Source organism: Schistocerca americana, chromosome 7 (genome assembly GCF_021461395.2).
Source record: "Schistocerca americana isolate TAMUIC-IGC-003095 chromosome 7, iqSchAmer2.1, whole genome shotgun sequence".
In the NCBI taxonomy this organism is placed as follows: Eukaryota; Metazoa; Arthropoda; class Insecta; order Orthoptera; family Acrididae; genus Schistocerca; species Schistocerca americana.
In genome coordinates, this window is record NC_060125.1 from 567,446,907 (window position 1) to 567,467,927 (window position 21,021).

The following is a 21,021-nucleotide window of genomic DNA, read 5'->3' on the forward strand; positions in this document are numbered from 1 at the left end:
TATTGGCTGTACGGCATTCAGGAGACCGGATCCCAAAGCAGCACAGAGGAACCAGTCGATATGGTGCGTTTTGGTTGGCACTGCACCCGCGGTATCCGTGCAAGCCACGGAGGACTTAAAGAGGTATTCAGTCATGCGCCAGCATGCTGCCATCATCACAAGGCAAAATTTCGTGCTGATGCAGACAAGGTAATTGAGTTCGACGACCAGTGAATGAAAACATTCATCAAGACTGTCCGCTGCATTAGTGCAAATAGCCAGCAGACAACAACGGTTGACCTAGACTAAGGGCTGATCCAGCATCCAGAAATAACCCTCTGTAGTTTGCACACAGTAATACAGCAAGGAAGGGCGGCCGTAATGAAAGAACAGAAATAGGTGTACCGATTGTAGTCACAGAAATAATAGTACTGGCAACAGAACTAGTAGTCGGGTAACTGAATAACGGTAGTGATAAAAAGTACACTCTCTTAATTTTTATTTTTCTCCCTTGTAATATTAAGTGTTTTGTAGCGTTGGTGAAGAATAAGGGTTATTTTTAACCACTCATGGTCGGTGTTCATAGTCATCTGAAAGTACATTATATTCGCCGTTGATCGCAAAAATTATTTATTTCGTAATTGTAATTTCGGCCTTTTGGGCCAAAATGGTTCAAATGGCTCTAAACACTATGGGACTTAACATCTGAGGTCATGAGTCCCCTAGACTTAGAACTACTTAAACCTAACTAACCTAAGGACATCAAACACATCCATGCCCGAGGCAGGATTCGAACCTGCGACCGCAGCGGCAGCGCGGTTTCGGACTGAGGCGCCTAGAACCGCTCGTCCACAGCGGCTGGCTTTTTGGGCCATTTTCAAGTGGCACTCCAAGTGACTTTGTTTCGACACATGTCAGAATTTAAGGTTTTCCGACATATATATAAGTCATCGCCAGAAAAAGTAAAACATCCTATTTTTCACGGTAAAATGTATACATGTCGGAGAATTTTAAAGCCTGACATATGCTGAAGGAAAAATAGGACTGTTCACTTTTTCTGACGATGACATGTACATATGTCGGAGAACTTTAAAGTCTCACATGTGGTGAAGTAAAATCTTTTGCAGTACCGCCTGAAAATGGCTCAAAGGCCGAAACTGCAGCTGTAAAATAAATAATTTCTACAGTCAATGGCTAATACGATGTTTTTCTTTCATTTTTTGCTAGTACCACGTAGTTACAATTATTAAATATCATGGGTGTGGGCGAAAAGAAAGCGACGACCATGCAAAAGACAGTAATGTAAGTACAGACAGTAGTGAAAAAGGTTTGATCTTTCGGGGCCAAGTTTTGCCTCACAGCCGACACTAAGGAGACGCCCACAGAGGCAGCCTGCGCTGGAGTAAATCCGTCGGTATTAGCGTGCCAGGCAGAGAGGCTTATCGCTAAAAGGCTCTGGAGAGCGCCCACTAGCGGCCTGACCCGGAAACTGGGGCGCTCACACACACACACACACACACACACACACACATTAAAGGGGACAGATAATGGCCGCTGGTCCTCGGCCCACGGGCCGGCCCACCTGATTTATAAACAATTATTCAGCTCTGTCCGGACGGTAATTCCAGACCGGTAGCTGTTTGCATACGCCGTTTGACGATGCATCTTCTCCTAACAAGCCCGGGGCTTCGTAAATGAATTTCAAATACGACCCGCGACGGGAATAGATTTCCTGTTTCCTCTGTCGTCATTCCAAATTGCTTCGTTTGAAACAGTCGTGCATTTTATTACGGCTGCCTCGCGTGTCGTCCCCTACAGTCTATTGATTCATACGGTGTACACTGTTCTTTAACGTAACCTTCAACGGTCTCACTACAGGTGATGTGCCTCCTAACATCGGTAGATAAAATGTGCTTAATGTGAAGTTACGGCAACTGAGTTCAGCTTCGTCCGGCACGAGACACACAACTATTCACCGTCACAAATTATTATTACATAGAATCTCTCCTAAGAGCTAACATTTGACTTTTTATAGTGCTTCAAAAGACACTTTGAATTTAGATGTCGTTTTATTTTTATTTTATTTGCACTTCAAGTTCCGTAGGTCCAAATTGAGGAGCAAATCTCCAAGGTCATGGAACGTGTCAGTACATGGAACTACAACATAAAAGTAATAACAGATAAAAATAAAATGTTTATGAAGCCGAAAAAAGTCAAGCCATAAGTTTAAGTAAACGCAGTCAACAATACAACGAGAAGCAGCTTCATTTCTCAAGGAACTCCTCGACAGAATAGAAGGAGTGATCCGTGAGGAAACCCTTCAAGGAATATCGCTCCGATTACTCCGTGACTGGACATTACATACCACACAGTCACCCGTTGAGGGTGCAGAGACTTCCCGATCGCGAAATGCGGATTCTCAGCCTCCAAATGCGCCAGTTTTGCTTACTGACGAGCCCATCCAAATGAAAGTGGGCTTCGTCGCTAAACCATATCATACTAATTCCCATCATCCCCAGTGGCCAACCGTGCAGTTTGAACGTCCTGCTGCAAACCGTTCCGAAGTTACGACGATTTTATTTCATATGACTCACTAACTGTGATCCTGCGTGTGTAGCATATTGCGCATAAATTGGCTGAAAGACCGATTTCTGCCCCATTACTCTGTTGGCGATAAGTCGGTGGAAACTGTAACAGCCGCAATGTATCTAGGTACGTCCGCCTGGAGCGAACTGTAGTGGAACGATCACATGAAACTCGTTCTATGAAAAACGGGTGTCACGATGTGTTTCATTGGAACAATCTCAAGGAAATGTGATTGATATACAAAAGAGGTGGCTCACAAATCTCTCGTTCGGCAGATTCTTCTGTTCTGGTCGTCACTCTGTGATCCTTATCAGACGAAATAGAGAAGCTCCAAAGAAGAGCTGCATGTTTCGTCTCGAGTACTTTAACCATTTGAGCCTTATTGGTTTCTGCTTTAAACCACCATATCAATAATTTTTAACCTAAATGCCAATGCATTTCGTGTGAAACCATCGATGCTAGAGCAGGACACATTTCTTTCGCCACACTGAGGTACTTCTACGAATGCAGCTAACTGTAGCATTCGTAGCATTCAAACCTACAATCGACACAAAGATGGTGCTACGTCATTCTAGGACACTCTGACATGCGTTTTCTTTTTTGTAGTGTACCTAATGACGAAATCATTGACAGTGAAAGCAGTCGTGTGGCAAAACGGCCTGGTATAGGTCTTTTAATTGGACGCCTCTTCGGCAACTTGCGTGTCCCGAAAACCAACGGCACCTTTCCTCGACGGTCACCCATCTATGTATTATCCGGGTCGAAAGTTGTTTAACTTCGGTGATTGGGTGGCAACCGGAGCTACTAACGTGGCAAGGCCGTTGATCTGTAAAAGCAGTGAAAGTAAATATACGTAAATCAATTGTAACGTAAACTTGTGTTTGTACTATTGCTTTTACGAGTAGTTTCAAACTGAAATCACTGGGACAGTACGTAGATGTGGTACAAAATTTGTTAAATTTAGGCCCATTTTTGCTTGTTATTTAGAACTATAATACGTTTTAGGAGTTACGAGTTCACAAAAGTCTCTAGATGTGGGATTTGGTCTAGGAAAAATGTGAATTCCCTTCAAGTATATCGCACGAAATGATGCGTGGTTCAAAAGTATAAATTCCAAGGGTTCCAGAGCGAAACCACTTGCTTAAAACAACTAACTGTTTACCGTTTGTGAATTTCATATCGTATTCGTTGCGTACTACGAAAATAAAGACTAATTTCGTAAAAACAATTTTATGTTTATACTCCAAAGTGCCAACACCTTGCCAATTTTTTTTTTTGTATTCGTAGCTTACCATGACGCCAAAGGTTAATTATGTCAAAAATTTAAATTTTTGTTTCGTAGCGTTGGGACTAGACGCTTTTCGAGATGCTAAAAAAACTCCATTGGCATACACTACAAGAGAGACGTTGAGAGTCACGGAAAGGTTTACTGTTAAAAGTCCTAGAACGTATGTTCCATGTATACTAAGCTAACATACACCGTCCGTGGAAAACCTACTTTGGTAGCTTGAAGCAACAACTGTAAACAACAGACGTGTATTCGACCAGTCAATCTTGGACATACGGTGATAATTGTCACCGTTGTTGTGTCAGAAGTCGCAATTGAGCAACGAACTGAACATTTCTAAATGAAGGTTCAACACATTCTTCAAAATGTTCTGACAGAGAAACGTGTGTGTAAAGTTGGTCCCGCATACCTTGACTTCCGAACAATAACGACGAGTAGACCCTTGACACGATTTGATTGAAATGGAAAATGCAGACAGTTCTTTTCCGGAAAAAATTATGACGGGTGACGGGACTTGGTGTTATGAATGCGCACCTAACAGAAAACGACCAAATGCAGAAACGGTCTCTGGTTCGCCAAAGCCAAAGATGATGCGAATATGGCGCACGAGTAGAATAACATCCCAAAGAAAGGCTTTTGCGAAAGATTCAGATGGTTACATTATGGTTCTGTGCGTTGTAGTCGTGTGGGGAGACTATGTAGAACATCTAGCTACACTTACGAAAGAGACTGCTTGCACGATGCTTGCCCGTCCTCTTCTGGAGCAATGCTGTGGGCTTTGGGATCCGCATCAGATGGGACTAGCTGAGGACACAGAAACATTCCAAAGAAGGGCAACTCGTTCTGTAATATCACGAAATAAGGCAGAGTGTGCCACGGACATGATACGTGAATTGGAGTGGTAATCATTAAAACAAAGGCGTTTTTGGTTGCGGCAGTATCATCTAGTGATATTTCAATCACAACTTTCTCCTCCGATTGTAAAAATGTTCTGTTGGTGCCCACCTAAATGAGGAGAAATGATCATCACGATAAAATAATTGAAATTAGAACTGACACAGAAATATGTAAGTGCTCGTTTCCCCCTCGCGCCGTTGGAGAGTGGAACGGTAAAGAAATAGCTTGAATGAGGTTCGGTGAATCCTGTGCAAGGCACTTAATTGTGAATTTCAGAATAATCGTGTAGATGCAGGTGTAGATGTAGAAGGACTGGAACTACCATCTTATCTTCTCTCTAGTTTTGCTAATTCAGTCTCGGAACGTTTCGAACTGGCCACGTACATCTCGTGAAAGGATCACAAAGCCGGCCGCAGTGGCCATGCGGTTCTAGGCGCTTCAGTCTGGAACCGCGCGACCGTTACGGTCGCATGTTCGAATCCTGCCTCGGGCATGGATGTGTGTGGTGTCCTTAGGTTAGTTAGGTTTAATTAGTTCTAAGTTCTAGGGGACTGATGACCTCAAATGTTGAGTCCCATAGTGCTCAGAGCCATTTTTTTTTTTTTTTTTTTTTTTTTGGATCACAAAGGCAAATGTATATAGTTTAGACCAGAAGCTTACAGACAATTATCTCCCCGCGCACCATTCGTGAATGAAACAGGTGAGGGGTAAAGTAATAGAGAACAAGTAAGGTGGCTTGTGGGATGTGGATGCTGATGGACATGGAAAATCTGTTTGCGTGTGCGTTTTTGGAAAAGAGAAAGGGAGAGAGAAAGTATTACTTTCCAATAAAATCCTTTCAAAACGTAATTACAACACTTCTGGTGATGACCATAGGGACAACATCCCAAATTTGAAAAAAAATTAGATTTTCCCAATTTTAATGAAACTGGATGGTGACCCAGAAAAATTTTGTGACACACGGAACTTACGCTAGGCTGCAGAGTTCCACATTGACTAATTGCCCCCAGTTCCTGTTTGCAAATCACCTTCCAAATAACCATTCACCAGCCGATAACCGTTTACGTGCTTAACGTCAAACATTTAACATATTAACTCAGTTGTAAAGCAATCAGGCATCTTAATCTGTTTTATACATCGGAGTTGGATTCTTTAAGGAATCGGAGGTAAGAGGTTATTGGTGTGTACTACACCGGTACGTCCTGCACCGAACGAAGGGCTGTCAGTCTTCAGTACGATTAAATTTATGGTGGCGTGTTGATGCTATTTTACGATATGTCAGAAAACAGTCTGTGAGGCAGGCGGCAGGAAGGGCGACAAGGGAATCACCTCCATCAACTGCAGAGGCGGGTCCGCACCGTGTCGTGTCAAGGACTACGTGAAGGGAGGCAAGGTGCGGCGTGGCCTGGGCGCCGTCCTTTGTAGTCGCGCCGACAACGATTTTTCACTGGAACAAGTGTCAGGTGGGTAGAGAGGAAGGGGGGGGGGGGGGGATGTCCCGTTGTCGCGCCCTGGCACGGGCTGTGCGGATTGATCGCTGGCGACGTCGTGCCGCGGCGACTCGTCCTCCAGAGCCGCGCAGACGGCCCCGCCATCCAGAGCAGGGCACGCGAACGTTCGGGTCAAGGACACACATGTGAGGTTCAAGGCGGCGGCGCGCCCAGGCCCTAAAGAGATCGTCCAGCCACTTTACGATCCGGCAGTTCCGGTTCCAGCGTTATAATGCGTCCGTCCGGGTATTATCGCAGGTCTGCAGGTATCACTCCTGTTTACAGGTCGTGAACTGCCTAACGAGCTCATAGCGGGTACATGTGAAGGCACAGTATGTACACTCCTGGAAATGGAAAAAAGAACACATTGACACCGGTGTGTCAGACCCACCATACTTGCTCCGGACACTGCGAGAGGGCTGTACAAGCAATGATCACACGCACGGCACAGCGGACACACCAGGAACCGCGGTGTTGGCCGTCGAATGGCGCTAGCTGCGCAGCATTTGTGCACCGCCGCCGTCAGTGTCAGCCAGTTTGCCGTGGCATACGGAGCTCCATCGCAGTCTTTAACACTGGTAGCATGCTGCGACAGCGTGGACGTGAACCGTATGTGCAGTTGACGGACTTTGAGCGAGGGCGTATAGTGGGCATGCGGGAGGCCGGGTGGACGTACCGCCGAATTGCTCAACACGTGGGGCGTGAGGTCTCCACAGTACATCGATGTTGTCGCCAGTGGTCGGCGGAAGGTGCACGTGCCCGTCGACCTGGGACCGGACCACAGCGACGCACGGATGCACGCCAAGACCGTAGGATCCTACGCAGTGCCGTAGGGGACCGCATCGCCACTTCCCAGCAAATTAGGGACACTGTTGCTCCTGGGGTATCGGCGAGGACCATTCGCAACCGTCTCCATGAAGCTGGGCTACGGTCCCGCACACCGTTAGGCCGTCTTCCGCTCACGCCCCAACATCGTGCAGCCCGCCTCCAGTGGTGTCGCGACAGGCGTGAATGGAGGGACGAATGGAGACGTGTCGTCTTCAGCGATGAGAGTCGCTTCTGCCTTGGTGCCAATGATGGTCGTATGCGTGTTTGGCGCCGTGCAGGTGAGCGCCACAATCAGGACTGCATACGACCGAGGCACACAGGGCCAACACCCGGCATCATGGTGTGGGGAGCGATCTCCTACACTGGCCGTACACCACTGGTGATCGTCGAGGGGACACTGAATAGTGCACGGTACATCCAAACCGTCATCGAACCCATCGTTCTACCATTCCTAGACCGGCAAGGGAACTTGCTGTTCCAACAGGACAATGCACGTCCGCATGTATCCCGTGCCACCCAACGTGCTCTAGAAGGTGTACGTCAACTACCCTGGCCAGCAAGATCTCCGGATCTGTCCCCCATTGAGCATGTTTGGGACTGGATGAAGCGTCGTCTCACGCGGTCTGCACGTCCAGAACGAACACTGGTCCAACTGAGGCGCCAGGTGGAAATGGCATGGCAAGCCGTTCCACAGGACTACATCCAGCATCTCTACGATCGTCTCCATGGGAGAATAGCAGCCTGCATTGCTGCGAAAGGTGGATATACACTGTACTAGTGCCGACATTGTGCATGCTCTGTTGCCTGTGTCTATGTGCCTGTGGTTCTGTCAGTGTGATCATGTGATGTATCTGACCCCAGGAATGTGTCAATAAAGTTTCCCCTTCCTGGGACAATGAATTCACGGTGTTCTTATTTCAATTTCCAGGAGTGTATATTTGTGTACGGTCACTTGTTACGACTCTATCGTCGACGTACACCAAGGGTGCAACAAGAACGAACACATAATTTCAAAACTTAATGTACTCTCATACTCGGTGGAAGAGCGTAGCGGAGAACATGCTGATATCCTCCATTGTCGTTCTGGGCAAGGTCCCAGTGGAGGTGGTTTGCCATTGGCTTCCTGCGACCTGTTGTGAAGACTGAAGTGTGAATGACTGCGTCAAGAATTTATAGAGGGCAGTGTTGTGTTCGTGTTGTTAATGGTGAAGGAAAGGGAGAGATTAGAACTCTGTGCCACTACATAGCTTTCTGCTCTCCAGCAGCATCGAGGGGGCTGCCGACGGACTAAGTACCAACATCAGCATCACATGCCTGCACCTCACGAGACACTACGGACAGTTTAGGAACTCAGTCCGGGAGAATGCCACACAAAGTGATGATTGTGAACTTCATGTCACCACCTGTTCTTCTCTTGGCGGCCAAATACTGGCAGTAAAAATTTTCCACCGCTGGGATTCGAACTGGCTTACCTATGAGGCGTGCGTTAGCGACCTCGGCTGCGACGGCGTGTAATGCAGACTTCATTAGATGATATCTATAACAGTTGGCCCCAATTATTATGGCACTGCCAACTAAACACGTTTCAAGTTTCATTGGGCTATGCACCGATGATCTACCAGGTATTAAAAATTACTGACTAATATTCTGAGAAAAAAAAATGCCAACAGATAGGGCTTCGGAAACGTCTATTTTCTGAGACCCGAACATTTGTTCATAGATGGGACTGAAAGACGTCTGGTTGTGGATATGAACACAGTTGTTGTGTTGGCGTTCCTTCAATATGGCTTAAAGTGTGTCTCGATGTCTTTCTGCATACTTCTCTACAGCAGCACTCCTGTTAGACGCTATTCCCTAGAATTAGATAATCTGCGGTCTGGAATGTGGATCGATTAATATTTTACTATAATTTCATTGTTGTTAGCGTGTGTTACTATACTCCAAAGTATTCGCAACTCTGGGTATGTTTCGTGATGTCTTACCCTTTTACACAAGATGGTTCAAATGGCTCTGAGCACTATGCGACTTAACTTCTGGGGTCATCAGTCGCCTAGAACTTAGAACTAATTAAACCTAACTAACCTAAGGACATCACGCACATCCATGCCCGAGGCAGGATTCGAACCTGCGACCGTAGCAGTCGCCCGGCTCCAGACTGTAGCGCCTAGAACCGCACGGTCACTCCGGCCGGCATTTACACAAGAGACTTCACTTTTGTATTTTCTGTTGTTGTGCTGTTTGTACGTGCGACTGGTTCATTATACTGCTTTTCTCTTCCCCACCATTTGTTGACAATAGAAGTGTACCACTCCACAACTGATACGGCGGATATGATTTTCCTCTAAGGTTTTCTTGCTATTTTCAATCTCCATTTCTATCATCTGTTGACAGCACGTACGAAGCTGAGGTCGTTTCGCATCCAGTTCAGTTGGCCGTACTTAGCTCATAAATCACATCGAACTTTATCTTGGCGATTGGTTTCATTGTAGTGCTTTCATAGTCAGTCGTAATTGCAAGCAATTCCCTCCAATTAGTGTTCCTATATTCCTAGACAAGACTGCTTAATGCATGACATTACCATCTTAGTTATACCGTAATCCTGACTTGTAAAGGGCTACGACGTTACTAGAACTGCCTTACGAACTACTGCAAGTGAGTTGAGATGACACGGCCCCTATACTCAAAACCGTGTTAGAGAGCCACATGAAAAATTTTCCGTCCGACTTCTACTAGTGTCTTGTAGACATGGGTTCTCTAGGATAAAAAAAAACCATATCAACAGAAGAACAAATGTTATTTCATGAGATTCCGCTGTGGTACACAAATGTTCATTCACTAATTTTTTATTGGAACGCTTCCTGCTATTCAGATGCTGTATTTCATCCGTTCCACGTAAGGTTACACTAATTTCTCAAGAAAACTGAATCTGTAGATGGTTGACTTTTTTTCAGCCGAAACTAGTTATTTATTTACTGTTAGCTGATTCTGGTCTGGATAATTAAAATTTTTAAATACTTTTTTGAACAAAATTTATGTGAACGTGTATTTGAGGTCACTTCTCTCCCTCTTGACAATGCCAGGTGATAACTGTTTCCGTATTTAGGACCACCTAGCTGCTCTGTATAAACATAGTGAGAGGTCGAAAGGATGGCATGTGGCGGAGGCACATCTATTCGACCCCTGTAGCTACCCTTTCTCGCCCTGTGCGAATTTTGCGTGAGCACCGCCTGCAGCAAGCCACGCGATGATCCACTGGCGCCGGCCACCAGCGAATACTCGGCCCCTGCCGTCCGTTCCCTCACAGACACTCAGCGCGATCCAGCGCTCCTTCCACATCTGCAGCCTCAGCGGACCGCCGGACAGGGGACACGCTAACCGAGCCACACCTAACGGCACCAGCTGCGCTTTTCCGCTTTTTTCCCCTTGCCCCTCCGCCGGGACAACTGTCGCCACTCATTCGCTGCTGCAACAAAAACCCGCCTCACTTTGCTGAGAGCCTCATTGTTCCTGCGGTCAATTGTCATTGTTGACGACAACGAGCACGACTCCTTTTCTACGGTGATCCTTTTTCGTCGCGGTCAGTCCTCTGTGCTGGCGAGACAAACGAGCACGACTCCTTCACTCTTCCCTATTGTGCCTCCCCTGGTCCCCCACCCACCTTTCTGAGTACTCACTTCACAACTCGAGTCTAAACCTTGTTTCCTTGCAGCATTTCCCCCACAGATCGAACGCAGACAAAATTAATTTTTGAAAAATCAATTTTTGTCGCAATAGCTGTGAGCTACTTCGTTACCAACTAGTTTCAGTGAAACAACCCACAAAAAAATGGTGTTAACTCCACAACGAGCGTCCAGTCACGATCATTTGTATTTGTACGAGCATCTGCGATCACTATTATACATTAATTACTCAATTATCTGCATCAAAATTACAGAATGCAGAACAACAAATGATGCAGACATAAGAAAATACGTTGACAGGAGAAGCACATGGCCTGACTAAAATACAAAGTATCGTAATTGAATGCACGTCTTCCAATTAACGTCGATTTTTTTTTTTTATATCTGAGGATGGTGTGTTGTTTGACGAAACTGACTGTTTCAGTAAAGTGACATACAGCTATTGCGTCAAAGCACCGATTTTCGAAAACATTTAGAAGCCTCTTAAAGTAATATGGAAAATAATGTAGTTTAGTATGAGATCAGACGTTACGGTATCAGCGAATCTCATACAATTTAGTAACCTTCCTAGTCCTTCACTCGTTCATTTCGTTCTCTGTTAGATGTCTATGGTCTGAATTAGAAACGAATGACTCGCTGAGGGCGATAGAGAAAAAAAAAAGAACTCTAGAAGTAATAAAACAAAGGCAGAAACATAATAAGAGAAGTAGAAAGTACGACGAGTAAGTTTACAGAACATAACTTTTAGACCCAACTTCTCGTTCAAAATATTTTTGAACGCAACGTGCGCAACGTGTTGCACAAGAATAGGCTCTGTAAAAACACACTGGACCAGAATAAGATGCAAAATTGAAGTTACTGGCGATTTGTTTGAACATGTGACCCATCATCAAGTGTGTGTGTGTGTGTGTGTGTGTGTGTGTGTGTGTGTGTGTGTGTGTGTGTGTGTGTAAGGAATGGCATTTGGTTCGACTTGGAACGCACACAAAGTGTTGGCAATTGTTAAAATCACGAACAGTGCCTGAAGTTGTAGTACAACCACCTACAAATTGATGGAACACAGTGTTGTTCTGTCTGAATGTAATTAATGGCGGGCTATAAAAATCAAAACTTTTTACCGGAGCATAATACGTGTTCAGCTGTTGATATTAATTTACTTGATACATAAACTTGCAGTAGCCAGTAAGGCAGTTATAGTAATGTCGTAGCCCTTTAAAGGGTATAACTAAGATGGTAATGTCATGCATTAAGTAGTCTTGTCTAGGAATTTTGGAACACTAATTGCAGGCAATTGCTTAGAGTTACGACTGACTATGAAAGCACTACAATTAAACCAGTCATCGAGATGAAGTTCGATGTGATTTACGAGCTAAGCACGGCCAGCTGAACTGGATGCGAAACGACCTCAGCCACGTACGTGCTGTCAACAGAAGATAGAAATGGAGATTGGAAATAGCAAGAAAACCATTCCTGAAAAAAATTTTAAACTCATAAAAATCTCAATGTTAGGAAGGTTTTTGAAGGTATTTCTCAGAAATGTAGCCTTGTACGAAAGTGAGACGTGGATGGTAAACAGTAAAGACAAGAAGAAAATAAAAGCTTTTCAAACACTACGCTATATAATAACACTGGAGAAGAAATGCTTGAGAACAGTGGTGATGAAGGTTCAATTCAGGGGTCCTACAATGAATGCTAAAGTAGTGAATCGATATCGGGAGAAAAGAAATTTGTTATCACATCTGAATTAACCGGAGTCGGCTGAAAGGGCAAATCCTGAGGCATGGGAGTTTGGGTATGGAGGATAGGGTTGCGGTTAATAATTGCAGACGAGGACCTTGTGTTGAAAACAGTAAACAGTGTCAAATACATGTAGAATGCAGTAGTTCCCCAGAGGCCTGCACAGAATACTGTAGCGTGGACAGTGGCGCCAACAAACTTCTGACCTCTGACTCTGTACAATCATAGCTTTCTGTCTGGCGTTTCTCATCATTTTCGCTGTAATTTTTGCTTTGAGTACCTGAAAATTCGGATTCCAAAACGTGTGTGGTACTTTTAGTGTGTTATTTTGTAATGTAATTCCGTCACCATTATCCTTGTTTTACTTTCGTTGATATTCATCTTATAGCCTCATGTCAGAGCACTACCGATTTATTTCAACCGCTGTTCCAAGTTCTATGCCGTCTCAGACAGAATTACAAAGACATCGGCGAATTGGAGTTGTAATCCGACGCTATCCCACGCATCCGCCACGAAAACTCTTTGCTGGTAATTACGATGCTCTTGTTAAACTGAGGGCAACAGGCCAGTAAAAAAATAGTGAGTACGGCTTTTGGCTGTCTGAAAGCTTAATTTTAACAGTCGCAGTGTCGCCTGCAGGCAATCCCTGCACTGCTGTTTTTAATTGTGATAATTACAGTGACTGTCAGCGAGATCAACCCGCGAAGATAGCCGAAAGCGTTAAGGCGCCGCTTCCGGAATATGGGGAGGCAAGCCTGCCCCGTATCGAATCCACCTCGCGGGCTGGTGAAAGAGTACACCTGAATGCGGCTTTTGTGTGTATTCCAACATTCAGCTAGGTGAATAGCGGGGTTGTACACACGACCTGCCTCAAATACACGTTCTCGCACTCGAACATAGATTTACTCTGGACGCAGAGAGATGGGGTGCCAAATTCCGTCGCGATGTAAAGGTGGAAGAGGGTGTTAGGAAGGGTCATCAGCTGCCGCTAAAATTGCCCATTGCGTCAATCGTTATAAGAATTCCGATCCCGTGGAAGAAACGGCAAACGCAAAGAAGAAGACGATTGTGAGCGAGGTAGTCGTGAAATTGGTGATGGTCTTGGTCGTACTACTGGGGGTGATGGTGGTAGTACTTCTGGTAGCAGAGTTGGTCACAGTGGTAAATACTGTAGTAGAGAGTACTCGTGGCGGTGTTAATGCTGAGTAGAATGGAGGAGATGAGAATGGACTTGGTCACGAAATTCCGGAACGCAGCACACGACAGAGGCGGGAGCGAAGCCTGAGTGATGGAGCGCCGTGTCCACCGACTGACTGTAGTGTCTGCGGCGCCGTGGACTCCGGCGGCGGCCATTAGCGAGCGCGCTGTGACGCGGCTGACAGGCCGTCATTACCCGCACCGTGTCCTTGTGGGTATTCAGATCGTGCGGCCGCGGCACATCTGCATACCTGATGACCGGCGAATTACGGACGATAAACACGCACCAAACTGCTCCGGACCCGTCGCGACCACTGCGACCGAGTTCTGCCAACATTTCAGTCCATTACGTACCAGGAGACGCAGCAGAGGACTAACCATTCGCAGCAGCTACTGTTCCATGGGAAACATTCAGCAGTAACTTCACGCTGCGCAGCTGCGGACCTGCTTCGTGCTGAGCGCTCTCTGTTTTATTTAAGTTTAGCGTCCTGTCTACAGACACTGCATTGCCGACGAGTGGATGGTGAGATGGTAATGCGCTTGGCCGTTCGGGAACTTGTCCACGGCTTACGGTGCTCACCTCTGACAGCACTCACTGACGCTCATCCTGCAGCTTTCTTGGAATACGGCTTGCTGAGTAGTCATGCGATTTGCCACCGAATATTCGCAGGAAAACGTACGATGACTGACACATCCGCATTCCACGTGATCGGGAAAGGGAAGTATCGCATCACGTGATAAGCACACGAAGGAGCAGCACGCTACTCGCCAGGATAGCCCGAATGTCTTGTAATTGGAAGATATGAATACCTTTTCTTTACGTTCGATTGTCTAACCCAAGTTTTATATTCAGGACATTATAGCGTTGTGATTCTTTTCAGTCAATTACCGGGAGGGAGTGGGCAAGAGGGACTCCCATGTCAGTTCATCAGGGAGGGGATTTCTAGTTTCAGCATTTGCCTTACAAACAAGGGACGATTCCCGAATATATTGGTAAGGTACTACAGAGGCGTTCAATAAGTATTGTGGGATGTCGTTAAATATTCCCGCTTTGGCACCTATAGTTTCATGAAGTTCAGCGCTTTCCATATACTTCAAAATGGAATCTGTAACGGAGGTGCGGTCCAACCAGATGCTGTCACTGAGTTTCTTTCGGAGAGAAACCAGAACTTCGCGGATGTTCATAAGCGCATGCAGAATGTCTACGGAGACCTGGCAGTGAACAAAAGCACGGTGAGTCGTTGGGCGAGGCGTCTGTCATCATCGCCACAAGACCGCACAAACCTGTCCGATATCCCGCGTGCCGTCAGACAGCACACAGCTGTCACCCCTGCAATGTTGGAACGTTCGGACGCTCTCATTCCAGGTGATCGACAGACCACAATCAAACTTCTCGCTGCGCGACTGGACGCCTCAGTTGGTGGTGCTGACACGCCCGTCCACCAGTTGGTCTACTCAAAGCAGCGGCATTAATCATTTGACTACGGGTGCGGTCTGGAGTAATATCCCAGACAAACAATATTGCTTTTGTGTATCCACAGAAAAATTCGATCTCTTTCTCGACCTGTACTTTGTGTCATTCCCGATACTACAATCATTATACAGAGTGCCCCAGGAGGAAAGGTCCGTAGTCAGGTATATGACACGAACGATCATTCGAAGCAGAATAGTCGACTAAACATGGGCTCTAAAATGCATACCTTTAGAGCCCTGAGCAGTTCTTCATCTATGCCACTGAACAAGCCCCCACAACTTTTAACGTACCCCTTTTATGCACCATATTTTCTAGACAGTCTTGTCTCATTTAGGTACATATTGATGATGATGATGAGTCCCATACTTCTTTACCGAGCGTAGGGGAGCGACGCGGGAGACCCTTACTAGGCAAGGTCCTAGGGAGGTGGTTTGCGATTGCCTTCCTCCGACCGTAATGGGGATGAATGATAATGATGAAGACGACACAACAACACCCAGTCATCTCGAGGCAGGAAAAATCCCTGACCCCGCCAGGAATCGAACCCTGGTCCTCGTGCTCGGGAAGCGAGAACGCTACCGCGAGACCAGGAGCTGCGGACTCGGTCCATATTACCTCCTTCTAAAATATGCAAAGCAAAGGGGTTGCAAGAGAAGAGATTTGTTTCACATTATCGAAGATGAAGAAGTGCTCATAGCTGTTAAGGTGTATGTTAAAAACTCTTGTTTACTGGACCCAAAGCTTCGAATGGTCGCTTCTGTAACATCCCTGAATCTTGACCATTACTCCTGGGAAAACGGTATTTTTAAAATAGTGGCCAAAACGTGCGAGACGTACACAAGGGCATAAGAATTCCATGTTTTGTCTCGATTGTAGCAATCCCCAAAAGTGGTGTCAAGTTTAGCATCTCTTATTCACTGGTGTTGATGACAATTGCCATAGACAACTCCAGGAGCGGACTGTTTTATCTTTGGTTAATGCCGGCGGTACTCGGGCAGGACACTGCACGCTACGAACATGTGCAGGGGGATAGCTGTGGCCGCTGGAGTGTTGAAATATATGCGAGAAGGAATGCACACTAACTGCATGACCTTACGAACTCACCCCGTGGCAATTACGACCGTCAAGAAGTACAGTGCCGCGTGGCTGGAAGGGGGGAGGGGGGGATGGGAGACCGTAAGGTTACTGTATGCTGACAGAGCAGCGTTCCCGCGGATAGCACGCCTCGCTGTGGCAGATGCAGCGCGGGTCGGCGACCTCTGCAGTGCAAGATGCGCCTCGTCTTCCGCCGCCGCTGTGTTCCCGCGCCTGGGGCTGTAAAAATAACAACCCGGCGTCGACTCCCCGGGGTGGCGCCAGTGACTGCGGGCGCGGCCGGCCCTGGACAGCGTCAAGAAAGGGGAGCGCTAAGGCAGGGTGGCTGGATGGGAACCTCCGTGAATTCCGACTGCACTCCACCCGCACTGCCTCGTTGTACTCTCCACCTTCTCCACCTCGCTATCGTAGCTCAGCAACGTATATAGTGAATTTGTGTGTTGCCAGATGATCTCACTTTTCTGCATATATTACTTCTTTCAGGTCTCCCGTACTCGAGAATTTTGTTTCAGAATCTATGTATCTCCAGAAAGAATGATTGCGGTACTCCACTTTTGCCCGGCTTAGTAGTTAATCAAACAGTCCACGGGTGTATTGACGGTCCATGGTATTCATCGGGCACAATACTTGGGCGTTACGACATATCGCGGTCGACAGATGGGTACCAGTCGATGGGGGTATGTTTGTTCGCCGAAATATTGAGCTCTTGTACACCATGAAAATCTGAACTGTTCCATCAATGTTACCTTTTACTAAATAACATTCCAGCCTGTTGGCCTTTTGGACTGTTGCACTTTCGGTTCTGTAGCCATTTTCAAGCCGTTCATTACTACCACTTGGCAGTGGCTGTTCTTGTCGTCTGCAGCCCGAAGACTGCACTGCTACACCTCCTCACACTGTTCTACCCTGTGTTTATCTCTTCATCTCTGCATAGCTAATGTGATGTACATCCGCCTGAACCTACTTACTGCAGTTAAGCCTTGCTCACAATGTACCGCTTTTATGCCCATACTTGCCTCCATTACGAGAAAGCTGTGTTCTGTGGACCAGTTCCTTCTTTCAAACAGTGAGAAATTTATTTCCTCTCCTCTTCGATTCAGTACTTCTACATCGGTTATCCGAGCTACCCCCTATAACCTTCAACATTCGCCTGCAGCACCACTTTCGAACTGGTTATCATCCATGTTTCGCTTCAGTAAGTTTACAAGGCTATACTCCAGACAGGTATCTTCAGAAAAAAAATTCCTACAGTTTATACACGTACTCTGTACTAACAGATTGCCCTTTTTCAGAAATTCTTTCCTTGTTATTACCAGTCTTCCTTTTACATCTTCTCCACCTTGGTCACCGTCAGTTATATTGCTGCCCAAATAGCAAAGCTTAGCTGCTTATCTTGTGCTTATGATTTCCTCATTTGATTTCGTCAGGCTGACTTACTCGATCTTCGAAGTCCTCTGACGTCTCAGAATGAGTTACAATGTATTCGACAGTTTCTTCTCCCTGAATAGTAGTTCCTTTCCCAAACTACTCATTTATTGTTTCATCAATGTACAGATTGAATAAAATCGGGGAATGGTCTCGTTCACTTCTCAGCTACCGTTTTCCTGCCAAATCATTCCACTATTACAGCTGTAGTCTCGCTTCTGTACAAGTTTTAGATAACGTTTCGGTTCCTTTATTGTATTCACGTAAGCCCTACCTTCTCACTTCCAAAGGATGTAGTTTAATCGATAGTAAAATTGCTACAAATATAAGTTCGACTGAAAATAGTTTCAAAAAAATGCACTTTCCTATGTGTCTTAAACAAGAGTACGTGACTGGGACTCACAAAAATAGGAGAATTACCAAATTTTAATTCTAACCAGAGAAAAAAATAGCTCAAATAAAGGCTGTTTGGTTTCAAAAGCTCTATTTTTTTATGTACCTAAAATCACTTGAATGACATATTCTAACACATACAGTGAATGATAACATCTTTAAAATAGGATTGCGGCATTTTTTGCACCTGCTCGTACAGCTTAAAGCACATTGAGCTAGCCTGCGAGAGAGGCTTGTGACAGACACCCGGATGGAATGCACGACCACTGGCCTGACACATCGGCCAGCTTGAGAGTCGTTATTAGGCGGTTTTCCACGCCAGTTCAGAGAAATGTTGGACTGGCCCCAATTACAGTGTCTGAGAACATAGTACGCAAACAGTTAAAATACGATGACACTCAGAACAAAGTTTCCACGATTCGCAGACAGATGACGACCACGACTTCCCTCCGTTAGGTCAACTGTCGACTGTCATGGATGTGCAGCCTGTACGGGAAAATCGCTAGGAAAGGGAGGCCTAACGTTGGGAGACTCGCATAAGAAAACTTCAGTGACAGAACTCCTTTGTAGATCTAACAAGAGATTACGGAGCAAAAAGATTGGGATTTTTGTGCTCTTGTTGCTACCTGTTCGATGCCGTGGATCCTGCATACCGTGTCTGATCAACGTTAGGTACCTACACGCCTATAAGTCGACATTAATATGCGGTGTGTGTATCCTCAATCATCCTCAAGAGCCGAGACCAGAGAAGGGAGTGATGTACGTTCAGGTGCAGAACGAAGTCGACGTTAACCCATCGCAAAGGCGTTCCATTGGATTCGGATCGGGACTCTGGGAATCTCACTCCATTTCAAGTTCATTATTGTCGACAGACCATTACCTGACCGATGCTGCTTTGTGACAGGGTACACTGTCATACTGGTATCAACAGTATGGTCTCCAAACTGTTCCTCAGCCGTACACAGTACACAATGCTGCAAAATGAGTTCATATCCTTCCAGATATAGTGTTTCGTTAAGCGTGATATGGGATCACATCCTAATCAAGAGCCCATTCCTGCCTCCTCCCTCCCCCCCCCCCTAAATACTGTAACACCTCCTTCTGCGTACTTCGTGTCGGCAATGGTTGCAGGTAACGTTCTCCTGGTATTCACCAAATCCAAACACTTCCATCTGGTTGTCTCACAGTACCACTCCAAATCATTCGTTCCCAGTCATACACTGACCAGTGACGTCGATCCTTATTACACTACCACAACCTTGCCATCGGCTACAGAAATTTGTGGTTTATGAGAAGCTGCTAGAGTGCTGTACCCCATTAACTCCCTACGCACAGTAATTCTGTTAGTTGGACTGCTGGTACAACTTTGGAAATGGCGATTGATCTCTTCCGCTGATTTCGTGCGATGTTTCAGATCCACCCTTCTTAACGCTTGAAAGTCGCTGTGCGTCAGCACATGAGGACTGCCTGCTCTACGTTTAGCTGGGTGTTCCTTGGCGTTTTCCCTTCACAGTCGCATCATCAACAGTCGTCTTGGGCAACTTTGTAGAGGTGGTTCCGGACTGAGTGGCTGATTAGGGGAGGGGAGGGGCGGGGGGTAGGAGACCCAACAGCGAGCACGTCGGTCCCGTCGGATTAGGGAAAGATGGGGAAGGAAGTCGGCCGTGCTCCTTTCAAAGGGACCATCCCGGGATTCGCCTGAAGTGATTTAGGGAAATCACGGAAAGTGGAAATGAGGATGCCCGGACGCGAGGTTTGAACTGTCGCTAGCCCAGATGCGAGTCGAGTGTGCTAACCACTGCGCCACCTCGCTCGGTGGTTGATTCTCAGATGACATCCAGTGACTACTCACGTTCGAGATAACTGGTCCTCCCGAATGCCTCATTCTGATGTTACTGCTCGTCTAATGAGAATAGTACGCTCACTGTCTCCTTCTATAAATGTGGGTCCGCCTTTCATAACATCTCTGGTTGCATTTTTTTACGCTAAGACGCATTTCTGGTTTTTCACTTGTCTTCTACGGGCATAATAGGCGTAAATTTTTATTTTATTAATACTACATTTTAGTTCCTCACTGAAGCCACGTGAGAACTAGACACTTGATTTGATTATATAAAAAGTGGTTGGTTGCTGTACCTCGTCAAGTAATTTAATCCATGGCAACTGAGCACAGCCACCATCATCATTAATAAATTAATGAGAGAGTAAACTCGCGGGTGCAGGACCATTCAAATGGTTCAAATGGCTCTGAGCACTATGGGACTCAACTGCTGAGGTCATTAGTCCCCTAGAACTTAGAACTAGTTAAACCTAACTAACCTAAGGACATCACAAACATCCATGCCCGAGGCAGGATTCGAGCCTGCGACCGTAGCGGTCTTGCGGTTCCAGACTGCAGCGCCTTTAACCGCACGGCCACTTCGGCCGGCGCAGGACCATTCAAAACGCCTCAACTACACTACAAAAATCCCTATATTCAATATATCTCAAAAATTAACTCTAACCGTCTGAAGATGGACCGTCCATGTTGATTATAAAAATAAAATTATTCTCATATGTTCTCAGTTTGTGGTGGATGTGGAGTTAGAGCCTTTAAAGCACTAGAGTCCTGCCCGGTAGGTCCTGGTTTCAAACTCGGACAGGGGTTTTTCCTCTTGCCAGTCCCTCCAGGACAGCCCCAAGTTTACTAACCCTCCTACAAAGTGAGTACCGTGGGTGTTTCCTGGGGGTAAAAGACGGTCAGGCCAACGTGCGCGCCCCGTACTCCTCCTAGTGTAGAGCCGACAAAAGCCTGTACTCTAGGCCAATCGCCCGGTCACAGACTTCAGTTTTATAGTCAGAATTTAGTCGTTGGTCGTTATTCTTCAATGTCTTATAATCTGGAGTGACACTAATATATCGTTATAGGCCCTTATTATGTATACTGTCGAGTATAATAGGCGACGACAAATA

At 46.1% G+C, this 21,021-nt stretch overlaps 1 protein-coding gene across 1 annotated transcript in view; it reads right to left on the bottom strand.

Moving 5' to 3' along the window:
* The window catches only part of LOC124623091 (zinc finger protein basonuclin-2-like), a 140,334-nt gene that overhangs the window by 76,225 nt on the left and 43,088 nt on the right, over nt 1-21,021 (bottom strand). The window lies entirely within an intron of this gene.